The 12851-nt window shown below is 36.1% G+C and overlaps 1 protein-coding gene across 3 annotated transcripts in view; it reads left to right on the forward strand.

Annotated features, from left to right (window-relative positions):
* prickle3 (prickle homolog 3) overlaps window positions 1-12851 on the forward strand; it is a 61508-nt gene that overhangs the window by 29428 nt on the left and 19229 nt on the right. The window contains exon 1 of one of the 3 annotated variants that reach the window (XM_065247701.2): window positions 5700-5844. The exons of 1 other annotated variant lie outside the window; for it this stretch is intronic. The gene's annotated coding sequence lies outside the window, so the exon portion shown is untranslated. Of the gene's footprint in view, window positions 1-5699; window positions 5845-9908; window positions 10047-12851 lie in introns of those variants that run through there. One more of the 3 variants, XM_065247700.2, reaches the window with a different exon arrangement.

Below are 12851 nucleotides of genomic sequence, written 5' to 3' on the forward strand. Positions count from 1 at the left end.
TGCATACATTCCAAACATACTACATCCTCCATGGTTTCATTGACCTATCACCCACTAACAACAACTGCGAAGATCATTTACTTGGGTGTTTTAAATAAGTACAATTTAACCACAAGGCATACATTTCTTGGAACATACAGTACCATCAGGGCCGTCGCCAGAACATACAGAACGGGGGGGCATTTTGTTTTCATGGGGGGCACACTTCATAAAGTGAGAAACTGTCCGTTACTCAATCCGAAGGCTGCAGCCTCCGTAGGTCGCAAATGAAGGCTGCATACGTAAACAAGACTGGTTTATTTAAGTTAACTATTAGTATTATAAAGAATTAGATTTGCAAGTGACACATAAACCTACAATACGGTATGCTTGCTTACTGTATAACTATCTTATCATATCTACTTTGTACCAAAAGCTGGTAGTGGCTCAGTATGTAAGATTTTTGCATAAAATTATCAAAAATCTATAGATGCTTTCATCGGACGCATGTGCGGATGGAACTTAACTTCAGGTCTCTGTTTCTTTAATGGTCTGGCTATTGGCTAAACTGAACTCCTCGTCGAAAACAACAAATGTTTTGGTTTCCTTAAGACGAGGGGAGACAACGATCATGGATCACAGCTATGTGCCGATCTGTAGTAAACATTGTATACATTATATAGTGAACATTTACACAGTAACATTAGTTCAGTGTAGTTTTTGATATGCATTAGCTATGATTTGAACTAAGGTAATATACTTGTTAATTTAGCTTGTTATCAGAAATAAACTACTCTAAAAGGACTATATAAATATAGTACAATAAAAGTTTAGTTGTATATTTGTGTCCCCGCCTGTCATGCCTGGGTTATCATTGGTTCTTGGTTCTGCTGCCATTGAAACCCTAGGTGTGTTTGACTTCATGTGGCAATGCGCAGATTGTTTGGCATTTATGGGTATTTTGGTTCTGATGTGTGAATGATAACTTACTGGTAAACAGACGGAGCGTCATTGTGTGTGTGAACAGCACGTTTTTGTAAAGTCATTCTGGTTAATTCTTGGTAATTTACCGAAATTAGTGTGTGAAAGAGGCTAATGAGAGTGAAGCAATGTTCATGTCATCCGTCTTTCGCCTTTTACTGAGAGGACGGTTACTCATTTGTTTATAGTTGTTACTAAGACAACCAGAATTAGGAACGCCTCCTAATGACCTCATTGAAATAGACAGACCACACACAGAGGCCCTGTCCCAAATGGTGCACTTCATTGTGGACTTTCGGTCTTGTGGCCTTAAATTGCATGTGCTCGCTTAGTTTATAGGGTGTCCCATTCGTCATTTTTATGCTCCGAAATGTGCTCATCAGCGCCCCCTTTACACCCTTGATACACCTGCACTGCTGCAGGCTCCACACACTTTACCAACCCAGAAGTCCTTGCGAAAGAGCAATGCGATGACAGATGGGAGGAGTTCACACTTATGGGCAACTTCTCATCCTATTTTCGGCGTGAAATGTCTCACGATTTTATGCGTGGGCATGCACGGGAATGTGATTGATCGAGTTTGAAAAAATAAAATGGCGGACAAGACAATGGCTGCAGCTCAAATTTAGTGTAAATAAGGTTATATTTTCACTCTATACACTTTTGATAGCATGTCTAGTGAGAAATAAGTATTGTAGTTTTCAAATATGGGATTAGTTATCACAATTGCGCTCTTTGTTGCCGAAATACCGAAAGCATTTCCCGGACCTGCCTTTATGCCGCTAAGGTCATTAGCAGCGAGGCAACAAGTCAGCTGCCTTATGATGCATACTAGGGGTGGCACGGTTCACAAAACCCTCGGTTCGGTTTGTATCACGGTTCTATGGTCACGGTTCACGGTTCAGTACGGTTCTTGTTGTTATTTTTTCTTTAAATTTTTAACACTCCAGAAATGTATTATCTTATTAATGTATTAATTATCCATAATTTAGGATACAGTATTAAAAAAAAAGTTATATCATGTAATCATGCACAAACTGAATTTGACTTTAAGCACATTATTGGGACCATCTCTGAGGAAAGCCAGATGAGATTTTGATAGAGCAAGAGGGAAGACATTGATGATTTCAACATGCTTTTCATTTATTTGGCAAAAAAGAGAATGTGTATTGCCATCTACATAAACTTTATGTGCATTTTTAGCACACAAAGATAACTTGCATTTATTAAAATGCCAACTTCAGTGTAGCTCTTAGATTTATCACTGAGAGGCTGCTTTAATACTGAGAGTTTATGTGGACGAGAGAGAAACATAACGTTTGCACCTGTAATATTTAAATCTCTTTAAGTCTCTTTTGTCCACTTTTGACCACTTCTGTCCTGATTACTTTAAGGGGAAATTTCTGAAATAAGATCGCGCAACTTTCACACGCTAGCAAAATGAAACTACGCGGAAATTAGCCGCTTTAATTGTTTCAATGAAATGCTAAAAATAGCGCTGAATACGAAAAGACGTAAAACATTGTTGTCAGTACCTCAGATTAGATAAATGGTCGGAGAGAAGGCGATCTCCTGTGGCTCTTCGAGCACATTCAACCAATAGACTGCAGTTCTCTCTATTGTTTTATTTCCGCTGTCATCATAGGTAACATGATATAAAAATATGTTTCCACACACCAAACTTATACGACGCTGGCGCATCCTCCAACTGCGGGCAGACTTCCTTTTCTCTCCCACTTGCCATTTCTACACGTAACATAACCTGCAGTACTTATACTCCAAACCAGTCACCTCTTCTATCACTCGAAAGGGAAACACGCTATCTGAGGTCACATACAGGGCATGAGACTACATTGCGCATGCCATGAACCGTTGAACCGTGCGGTACACACGCGCTCCGAACCGAGACAAGCGAACCGAACGGTTCGGATTTTTTTCATGGACCGTGCAACCCCTAATGCATACACACTAAACTTCAGAGGTGTCAAGTAACGAAGTACAAATACTTCGTTACCTTACTTAAGTAGATATATGGGGTATCTATACTTTACTTAAGTAATTATTTTTCAGAAGACTTTTTACTTCTACTCCTTACATTTTCACGCAATTATCTGTACTTTCTACTCCTTACATTTTAAAAATCGCTCGTTACTTCTATTAATTTCGGCTTGTTTTCTTTTTTTTACATTCCGGTTTGTCAAAGTTAAAAAAACCTATCTTGATAAATTGCATCATCCGGATGAATGCGAATGTGGTTGGATGAGAAGTATAAACATACACAATTCCGACACCCTATTGGTTTGTACGCAATCCCCGCCCCCCCAGCTGACTGCAGATGATCAAAAGTTTGTTCGATGCTGCTGCACAGAGAAACATAAAAGAACCGCGAGAGCGATTAGAAAGCATACGGAGCAGTTTGCTCTCGCGATGCTTTGATATCATCCGCCATCCGTTTGTACAGTAACAGAACGCGGCGTTCTGTCTTCAAATGGAAAAGTACGAAATAAAACTCGCGCATCACTTTCAGGTCAGTTCACATTCACAAGCCTGTGTAAATATATAGCTGTCTGCTGACACCAACTCATCTGTGTGATTTAAATAGTGTAACAATACCAATTTATATCATGTAACTTCAGTTGTTCAACTTAAATGACATTGTGCTGCTTTGCGTTTTGAGCCATGGCAAATATATCTATGCTAAAGACATCTGTTGTTTTGTATATGCTAATAACTACCCTAAATTTTATTTGCATTAACAAAACCTACTTAGCTGAATGCTTGAGTGTTAAATCAATCAAACACATAACCATACATACCAACTTTTGCTTTTGTTAATAGACATCAGCTGTTTCCTTAAACCTGACTTTTAATTTACTTACAAGAAATATGTAAGTATACTGACATGTAAGATCAGCTCACATTAGATTAAGCTAAAGTCCATTAGCTAACACAAGTACAGATGCAGAAATATAGGCTATAATATATAATTGCATATTTGTAGTTTGTGTTGCTGTCAAAATACAATTATAAATGATAACAATAGCATATTTCTATTCTCACACATACTATAGTTGTGTGTGATTTTGTTGTTTTTTAACTAAAGAGGGCACCACTGTAAAAGTTTTGCCAGCAGCCGCCCTGCTCTGAAGTTTGACTTTTTGCACCATTACAATATTTATAGGCAACTAGTCATTATATCTTCATCTCTATGGAACACATGTTAATGCTCAATAGTACATATGGTTCTTTAATGCAGTGGTTATCAAACCTTTTTTTGCGGCCTCCCTTGTGTACAGTGGATTCCTTCACGACCCCCCAAAGAAAATGTATGACATAAACATTCTAAAACTTACAATTTGAATTAAACAAAATGCTTTTGTTTAGTAGCCTTATTTTTCTGAGGTTAATTACAAAGAATTTATAATAAAGTAATGTATTTCATAAAATATTATAAAACTGGGGCCCCTGGCACCATCTCGCGGTCCCCAGTTTGAGAACCACTGCTTTAATGTATTTGTTTGCATTGTACTAAAATGCGTTCATTTTTAATGGGCATATACCGTATGTGGTTGAAACAGATAGTCTAGTGCAGGGGTAGGCAACATGGAGGGCCGATGTCCTGCAGTGTTTAGCTCCAGGTCTAATCAAGCAGACCTGAACAAACTAATAAAGGTCTATAAAGTCACCTGAAACTACAGGTAGCCAAGGTTTTATAAGGGTTGGAGCTAAAATCTTCAGGACATCGGCACTCCAGGACGGACGTTGCCTACCCCTGGCCCTAGTGCATCCCAAATTTTTTAACATTAACATTTTAATATAACATTATAGTTATTATGGCCTTTAGAAACATGTTTTAGAGGAGATAGTGTAGTGCACAATAGGCCCCTGTGGTGCGGCCTAGGTTTTTTTCCGTAATGACATTTTTTTTCCTTACATTACTTTTACTTTTATACTTTAAGTAGTTTTGAAACCAGTACTTTTTCACTTTTACTTGAGTAAAAAGCTTAAGTTGATACTTCAACTTCTACAAAAGTCTTTTTAAACCCTAGTATCTATACTTCTACTTGAGTAATGAATATGAATACTTTTGACACCACTGCTAAACTTGAAGCATTGCATTCCTTTTTTTACTTACAGGATTTAGCTTTGTGTCATGCCAATTTAATATATAATTGTAATATTTTCAACATGTCCAAAATGCGTTTGAGGCGAGTTCGCGTGAGATCGCTGCGAATAGCGTGGAGGTCGCTGCCATTATCCCAATTCACGACAGTCACGTGCCCGATTCGCACAAGTTCATGTTTTTTGCGTCTTTTTGCGTCTTATCATTGACTTTGTATATAATCTACTTGCAGTCAGTGAATTTGTGTTTGGTGTGTTTGCCTCATTAGTTTTCGGTGTGCATGCAGCATTATACATATGTTATAATTTTGGGATTGTTTAAATCCATAACGCTAACAACAGTAGTGATGTTGCTCTTTTTAAAAGGTCTAAATTAACTTAAAATGTATACAAAGTTCATTGAATTTGGCAAGATAAAATCAGCTTTACACTGTGTTGTATGTTACTACATAAGCTGTTGTGTAATGAATACAAGTAAAAACTGAAACCTTGCTGTAGTGTAGAGAGGGCAGAGGGGAGGGGCTGTAAAGGAAGCCACGTATTTTGTGACCGAGTGTTAACCGAGTGGCCTGAGGGGGTGAATGAAGCGAGGCAGAGAACAACAGATAAAGAGAGCAACCGTCATTCGTCACTTGGCACGGGCTATAGTAACATCTTGTTCACTACGAGATCAGTGAAGAATTTGAAGGAATATTTTTACAGCAACACTCTTGAACATCCAGTCGGACTTTAGCGGCATCATGGACTACAGTGTGATCTAAGGTAATACACCCTTAGTATGTACAGGGTGTCTAGTTACTTCGAATATGATCTTGCGTTCTATTCATTTAGTTAATGTGTTAGAACTAGTCTTACAGGAAGTTTGACAATCATAAGAATAACATGATTAATAATGACTGTATAATGTTTAAGAGTGCCGTAAGTACACGCTACAGTTTGGCATATGGGCTAAAGGATGGATTGTTACCTTCTTGTTTCCCATCTTTATTTAGTATTAGTTTAAATGACTTTGTTATATAACCTTTCTATCATTGTTTAATTAGAAGTTTAACAGGAGATCTAAGAATATCACTGATGTAGTCTTATTTAATCGTGACTGTGCAGAATTTTTTTAAAAAAAAAAGAGTACTGCCCTAGTCCAGCTTGGGACCATTTTTGAATATTTTTTCTGACAGTGTGGGTGTCATGGCTATAAACTGAGTGTCATTGTTTTGAATGAGTTTGAAGGTAAAATTTGAGCTAGGATTTATTGTAACCATGCAACTTTGACAGTTTATCTACAAAGAATTTGTGATTTGTTTAATAAATTGAGGCCATTATGCGCTCACATTATATGTTTTGGTGCAGTAATCTATAGTTTAATTTGAATTTCTTTTAGGGCTAATAATTTGTCGCGACTAATTGTTTGCAGAATAAAAGTTTTTGTTTACATTAGGGGTGTGCAAAAAAATCGATTCACATTTGGATCGCGATTCAAGCTTTGACGATTCAGAATCAATTAATAGAATTCCAAAAAACGACTCATACATTTTTTTGTAATGCCGTGTTACTATTGTCCTGAAATGAGTTTATCTCAGTATTCCCATAGATGGCGCTGCATCGTATTCAATCTGATGCCTGCACACTCTTGTCACAGTGTTTCCCACACATTGACTTTATAACTGGCGCGCTGCCCAGTTATATTAACAAGTGCCCAAGTATATCTGGCATCAAATTTTGTCTTTTTTGTTTTTTTGTGATGATGACACTATTTAATAATGACATTTTGTGTGCGACATGATGAGTTCGGTATGAGTTCACGTGCTCTGTTTCTCAATGAATTGGGATGCGATGCGAACAAGCTCGTGTCACATTGTATCCTTCATGTTTCTGAACTTGAGCAGAGTTTTACCATTAGGAACTTGATGGAGCACCCGCGGACCGTATGGTTCCGGGTTTGTATTTGAAATGGTCAGTCGGGTCCGGGTCAGTCAAAGTTAAATTACTTCGGGTCCCACGTCTGATTAATATTGTGTGTAAAACCCGAGTCGATCAGAGAATGGCCGTGAGCGCTACCGCGCTAAAGCTCGCGTGCAGTTTCAGCGTGCCTGCGGTTTCTATGGCGATAACAACAGGCTCTTTTTTATTATTATTAATAAACCATATCTTTTCTAAAATCTATTGCACTGAACGAGCAAAGCTCAAGCTGACTCAAGACTTTACAAAACGCAAACCTGTATTGGTACCCTGTCACTGGGACAGCAAGTAGACTTTTGAATCTGAAATAATGAGTGGATTTAGCTTTTTTTTTTATCTGCAAGAGAGAAATAGAAAGAGAGGCAATTTTCCTGCTTCTGCTCTATATCTCATAGAAATAATAACCATTATAACACCAGTCACATTTATAATCTATAGACCTGCACTGTCTATCATTAATATACTATATTATTGTATTTAATAGAGTTTGATAAAAGGGGTCATCAAATTGCTTCAGAACAGTTTTTATTTTTGCATAAAGACATAAAGTAATATCAAACTACATTTAATTTGTTGTGTTTTCTTTATTTAAAATTGTATATATACTACAATCAGTCACATAGGAAAAAGTAAACTATTTACATACTGTAAATCAGTTTTTTTTTAAATCGAGAATCGTTTTTGAATCTCAAATCGATTTTGAATCGAATCTTGAGCCTAAAAATCGGAATCTAATAGAATCGTGAAATTTTCTGAATCGTGCAACCCTAGTTTACATAATTTATGTCGGTATATAAATTTTATATATATATATTTTATTATATTTTTTTTTCTTAAAATTAAATTTTCACTGTAATTTTTATAGAATTTAAAAAATATCTTTGTTTACATTGATTTCAACTATATATATATTTAGTTGAAAATAATGTAAACAAAGATTTTTTTTAATTCTATAAAAATACAGTGAAAATGTATACATTTATTTCTTTATTATGTGACTAAATAAAAAATACAAAAACTTCAAAAACGTATGTCTTAATTAACGTCATTTAAATAAATCAAATACTCGTTTTTTTGTGAGCTTAACTATTTCCCTGCCATTGATGAGTTATCATTGTTTCTGATGAGTTTTTATGTTAATCTGTAATTATACACTCAGTGTATGTTTTGATAATCGTTCTGAATCAAACAGGACAAATATTCCTTCACAAAAATTGAATTATTTCAGCTTTTTTTTTTAAATACCCATATTTGGGGGTTTATAAGCAGATAAAAAATAAAGATGGGACGAAACGTTATTTCCCATATTGTGTGTTTGTTTGTTTATTGTTTGTTTGAGAGCAGAGGGTCTTCTCTTTCATTTGATATATTTGTATGTTTATATGTTTTTTTAAGAAAATTTTCCTTCGAAACTTCTGTGAAAATCACAAAAAATGCTGGCGGGCAACTTTTTAATGAACTCATTCCTGGAATGAGTTTAATATTAGCATATTCTATAACTGAAAATGCCCATCCCTACAGTACACCCATATGTATTATGTAAACAAAAACTTTTATTCTGCAAACAATTAGTCACAACTTATCATTAGGCAGCCTAAAAGTGTTGCAAAGTGTTAACTGTTTACTCTTGATACAGTTTTTTTATTCTCAATGTTTCTTTTGAAGATATTCACTAATATATGAAATAAGCATTGACACTGTGTTTATGCTATATAAACAAATTATGTTAGATATTTTTTATTCCTTGTTGCCAAAGTGACCTTTAGATTGCTTACTGGGTGTTTTCATAGACAAATACATTAAGACAAATTATGTTGGTCCGTGGTCAGTATTACGCAAAAGATTTGTAATGTTTGTTAAATTTCCACCGTCAGTAAATAACAGGATTTGAGACATAGCCATATTATGCAGCCATGGCGTATGTATTGAGTATTGAGGAAACTGTTGGTGGCAGATTGTGTGATCTTCAGTCAGAAGACCCCCTGGTTGAACCTGGTGTTTATCCCAAAGCCTCAGCCATTCTGCACATTATTTTTCAGAAGTTTAGTAATCTTTGTTTGTCCTGTTCAGGAAACAAAAGAACAAATGCCCCATTTATGTAATCTCTCTTTTCTGAATAGAGTTTGTGTGAATATAACACTAAAAGATTTGTATGAATTATGTGCTCAGGGGTTTTTAGCTTACATTTCTACCATATTACATAATCACAGCTCACATGTGCTTAATGCTTTTGAGTTAAAACCTTATATCCTGCTTATCTTTATATGACTAATATTTTCATGTTTTATGAAACTTATCTGAACATTTTCAGTCTTGGGTCCCTTACAATTAAGAGTCATTTTCAAGTCTTGTATGGTTTGCCACTGTGGTCTCCAACATGGTTGGCCGTACAGAGTCTGTGAGTTGCCCGCCAAAGCATCAAACTTTGGTCATTAGTTCATCTGAGGATGTGAAATGGGAGATTATCCAGTAAAGAATGGATTGGTTTAATAGTATTGTATAGGTGCAGGAAGAGAGAAAAATTAGAAAAAAAGCAGCTTTTGTCATCCATCTATGCCCATTTCACCTCTGTGCCAATGTAAGACAGTTTATGAAGTGTTACAGAATAGAGAAATATATACACAAACACACTGATATAGCGACATTGCTTCGCTGAAGATCTCTATTAAAGGTGTTACTTTAGGAGAACAATCAAGCTCATCCTGAATCTGCTGGAGAGGGATTGTACACCCACCCCTACCACACACACCTCATGTGATTGTGATTGTAAAGACAGGATTTTGACTTCTTTTTTAGATGAAAGTTGAGATCTGGGCTGAGCACAGTAGAGGTGTGATGTCATCTCTTCCCTGCCCAATGACGACCTCTTTAAACTATGACACGCGTCTCTGTCATTTATCATTTTGTAACAGTACTCATTCGGAGTCGGATGTTTGTTTTGTCGTGTTGTGGGTTAAAGTCGGGATGGAGGATTAGTGCACCTGATTCTAGAACAGCATTCTGTTCCTGTACGTAATGTTGTCCTTTTATACTTTGATCTTTTGAGGATTATTATTGACCAATCGGCATCCAGCAACAGAATTATCCTTTTGTTATTTTGATAAGATTGAGATTATTGCGTTGTATTATGTGGTTTTATCTTAAATAAATTTCAGAAAATGTATAGACTCAATTTGATTAAAGTTTTTAATAATTGTTTGTCTTTGGTTTGGTGGGATAAACATATATTAGCAGTTTCACTTAAAGTTATGTGAGGTTTACTTAGTTTTTGTTTGTTAAATGGGTTTTTGTTTAACAGTGTAATGACGAATAAGATTTGAGCATGTTGCTGTTACTCTAGCTGTTGTTTATGTAGTTGCCATGGACTAACCTGCTAGGTTTGTTTTCATCAGAAACATTATATGGTGTTTTCTAACCATTTATTGATGGCGGTGATGAGAGCGTGTTTATTAAATAAGGGTGAGGTGGAAAACCAAACAGGCCAGTCTGCATGCACATAAATCGAGACTTTACATTCCTTTACTACTTAAAGAACAGTTCACCCTTAAATAATCAAATTGTCCTCGTTACTCACCTTCATGTCACTGTCATTAACTGCGTTTCCATTGCAAATTTGCACAAAACTTTTGCATTATTTTCTAAATGTTGACGAGAGAGAGAGAGAGAGAGACAGAGAGAGAGAGAGAGGTGAGTCCGTCAGATAAACAGAGTGGATGTAGCCGCGGATGATAAGAGAAAAGGAAAAGAACGATTGACAACTTTTTCGTTAAGAATGTTAAGTTTATGACTGATCCATCTGAAGATCATAACCAATGCTCTCTGACATCAACCTCCCGTCACATCAGCCCTGGTCCGAACCCGAAGACGGAATTAGGTAATGAGCCTCTTACAATCGAGTCAGAGCCAGAGCATAATTCTTTTGAAGAAAATTATTTGAACGTAACCCCGAACAGCAATGTCGTGTGCGCCCAATTTATAGAAAAAAGCCAGGAGTCGGGACCGCTGTTTTCTTCATAATCTTACTTCCAAATCTCATAAACTTTTCGGTGTTTGCTGTATCGCTATTAGCGCCCTGCCAGACTGTCTTAAATGGAGAAATAAGTTCATTCCTTGATTTGCATTGTTGATTCATTTATAAATAAGTCCCCCCCAAGGCTTTAGTTTATGTGCAAAAAGCATTAAAATGAATAGAACATGATGTTTACGCTTTCTTTGGTGAAAAAAATAATAAAATAAATAAGCCTACATGAAATGTGTTTCACTTAAATAATTAGCAAATTAACAAAATGAATTCAAAAGTAGGCTATGAGTTTATTTTTGTGTGACGTGCTCCTAATCCGATGCAGCACAAAAAAAACTTTTTGTACCTATTTAAAAAAGCACAATGTTTTGTTATTATTGTGAGTGTAGCTTTACCTAAATAAATGTACACCATTACAGTTTTTAATGTTGTTTTACTTTTATTTGTATGACGATGATAATTTAAGGTAATGCAAGATGCAAGCTCATGATGCGTATCATGCCATCACCGGCGCGGGTTTAAGCAGCGAGAAAGAGACATGAAACTTTAAACATTTAACATTCTACTTGAGTTTTTTTGGACATCCCTTTGGAATCACTGCAATCATATCATCAATTTATAAGGTATAAATATAAGCGCAGCGCGTATGAGTGTTCAAACACTGCTGATCGCTCAGCTGTCAATCTGCCGACCCTCACAAAGTTTCACATTAAATGATAATATATTTGTCCAGTCATGGTCCTGTGCTTATTTATGTCAATGTTCTGCATGAAGATCTTTAAATAATAAATTGATGCTGATGTCGGATAACGGGTCACGTGTTATTTTAATCGCGCGGATGCGGGTTATCAAACAGGACTGTGCATGACTCGTATAAGGAAAATGGAATGACAACATGAAAATTATAAAATAGCCTACATGTTTATATTCTGTATTAAACCACCATGGGCGCTAAACTAGCGGTGTTAAAGGGACAGTTCACCCAAAAATGACAATTCTGTCATCATTAACTCTCCCTCATTTTGTTAAAAACCTGTATACATTTCTTTGTTCTGATAAACACGAAGCAAGATATTTTGAGGAATGTTAATAACCAAACCAAGCATGAGCCCCATTCACTTCTATAGTAGGAAAAATAATTCTATGGAAGTGAATGGGGCTCATGAATGGTTTGGTTACAAACATTCCTCAAAATATTTTCATTCATGTTCACCAGAACAAAGACATTTATACAGGTTTGTAACAACATGAGAGTGAGTAAATTATGACAGAATTTTCATTTTTAGGTGAACTATAAATCCGATGCGGTAAAAAATTAGGGTGCATCTAACTTTTGTGCTGGTGCACCTAAGAAAAAATGTTAGGCGCACCAGTGCAAAAAGTTAGTCTAGAGCCCTGCGTTTCCAATAATCAATGATATGCGACTGAAACATAGTTTTTCTTCTCATGATAAGCCATAACATCGACTGATGTTGGTAGGTTTACTATCACCGCACTAGGCATTATTTTTAACCGAAGGAGACGAGTATTATCCAAACATTAATTCCAGAAAAAGCCCTTACTTAGGAGCGTCAACATATGTGTTTCTTGAATGTAATAGTACATTATTTGAGATGTAGCAAGGAAAGCCTCTTATACTTGGAAGCAGAGATATTTTGAGGTGTTTCTGATCGGTTTTAGGACATAGAGCCACCGTGTCATCTTCAAATAATGATTATGTGACTTGCAGGTGACCTAATGAATGTGAATAAACTGTTTACATTGCAGTTTTGCTTAATACACATTTTTCGAC

The sequence above is a fragment of the Paramisgurnus dabryanus genome, chromosome 11, assembly GCF_030506205.2.
Source record: "Paramisgurnus dabryanus chromosome 11, PD_genome_1.1, whole genome shotgun sequence".
NCBI lineage: Eukaryota > Metazoa > Chordata > Actinopteri > Cypriniformes > Cobitidae > Paramisgurnus > Paramisgurnus dabryanus.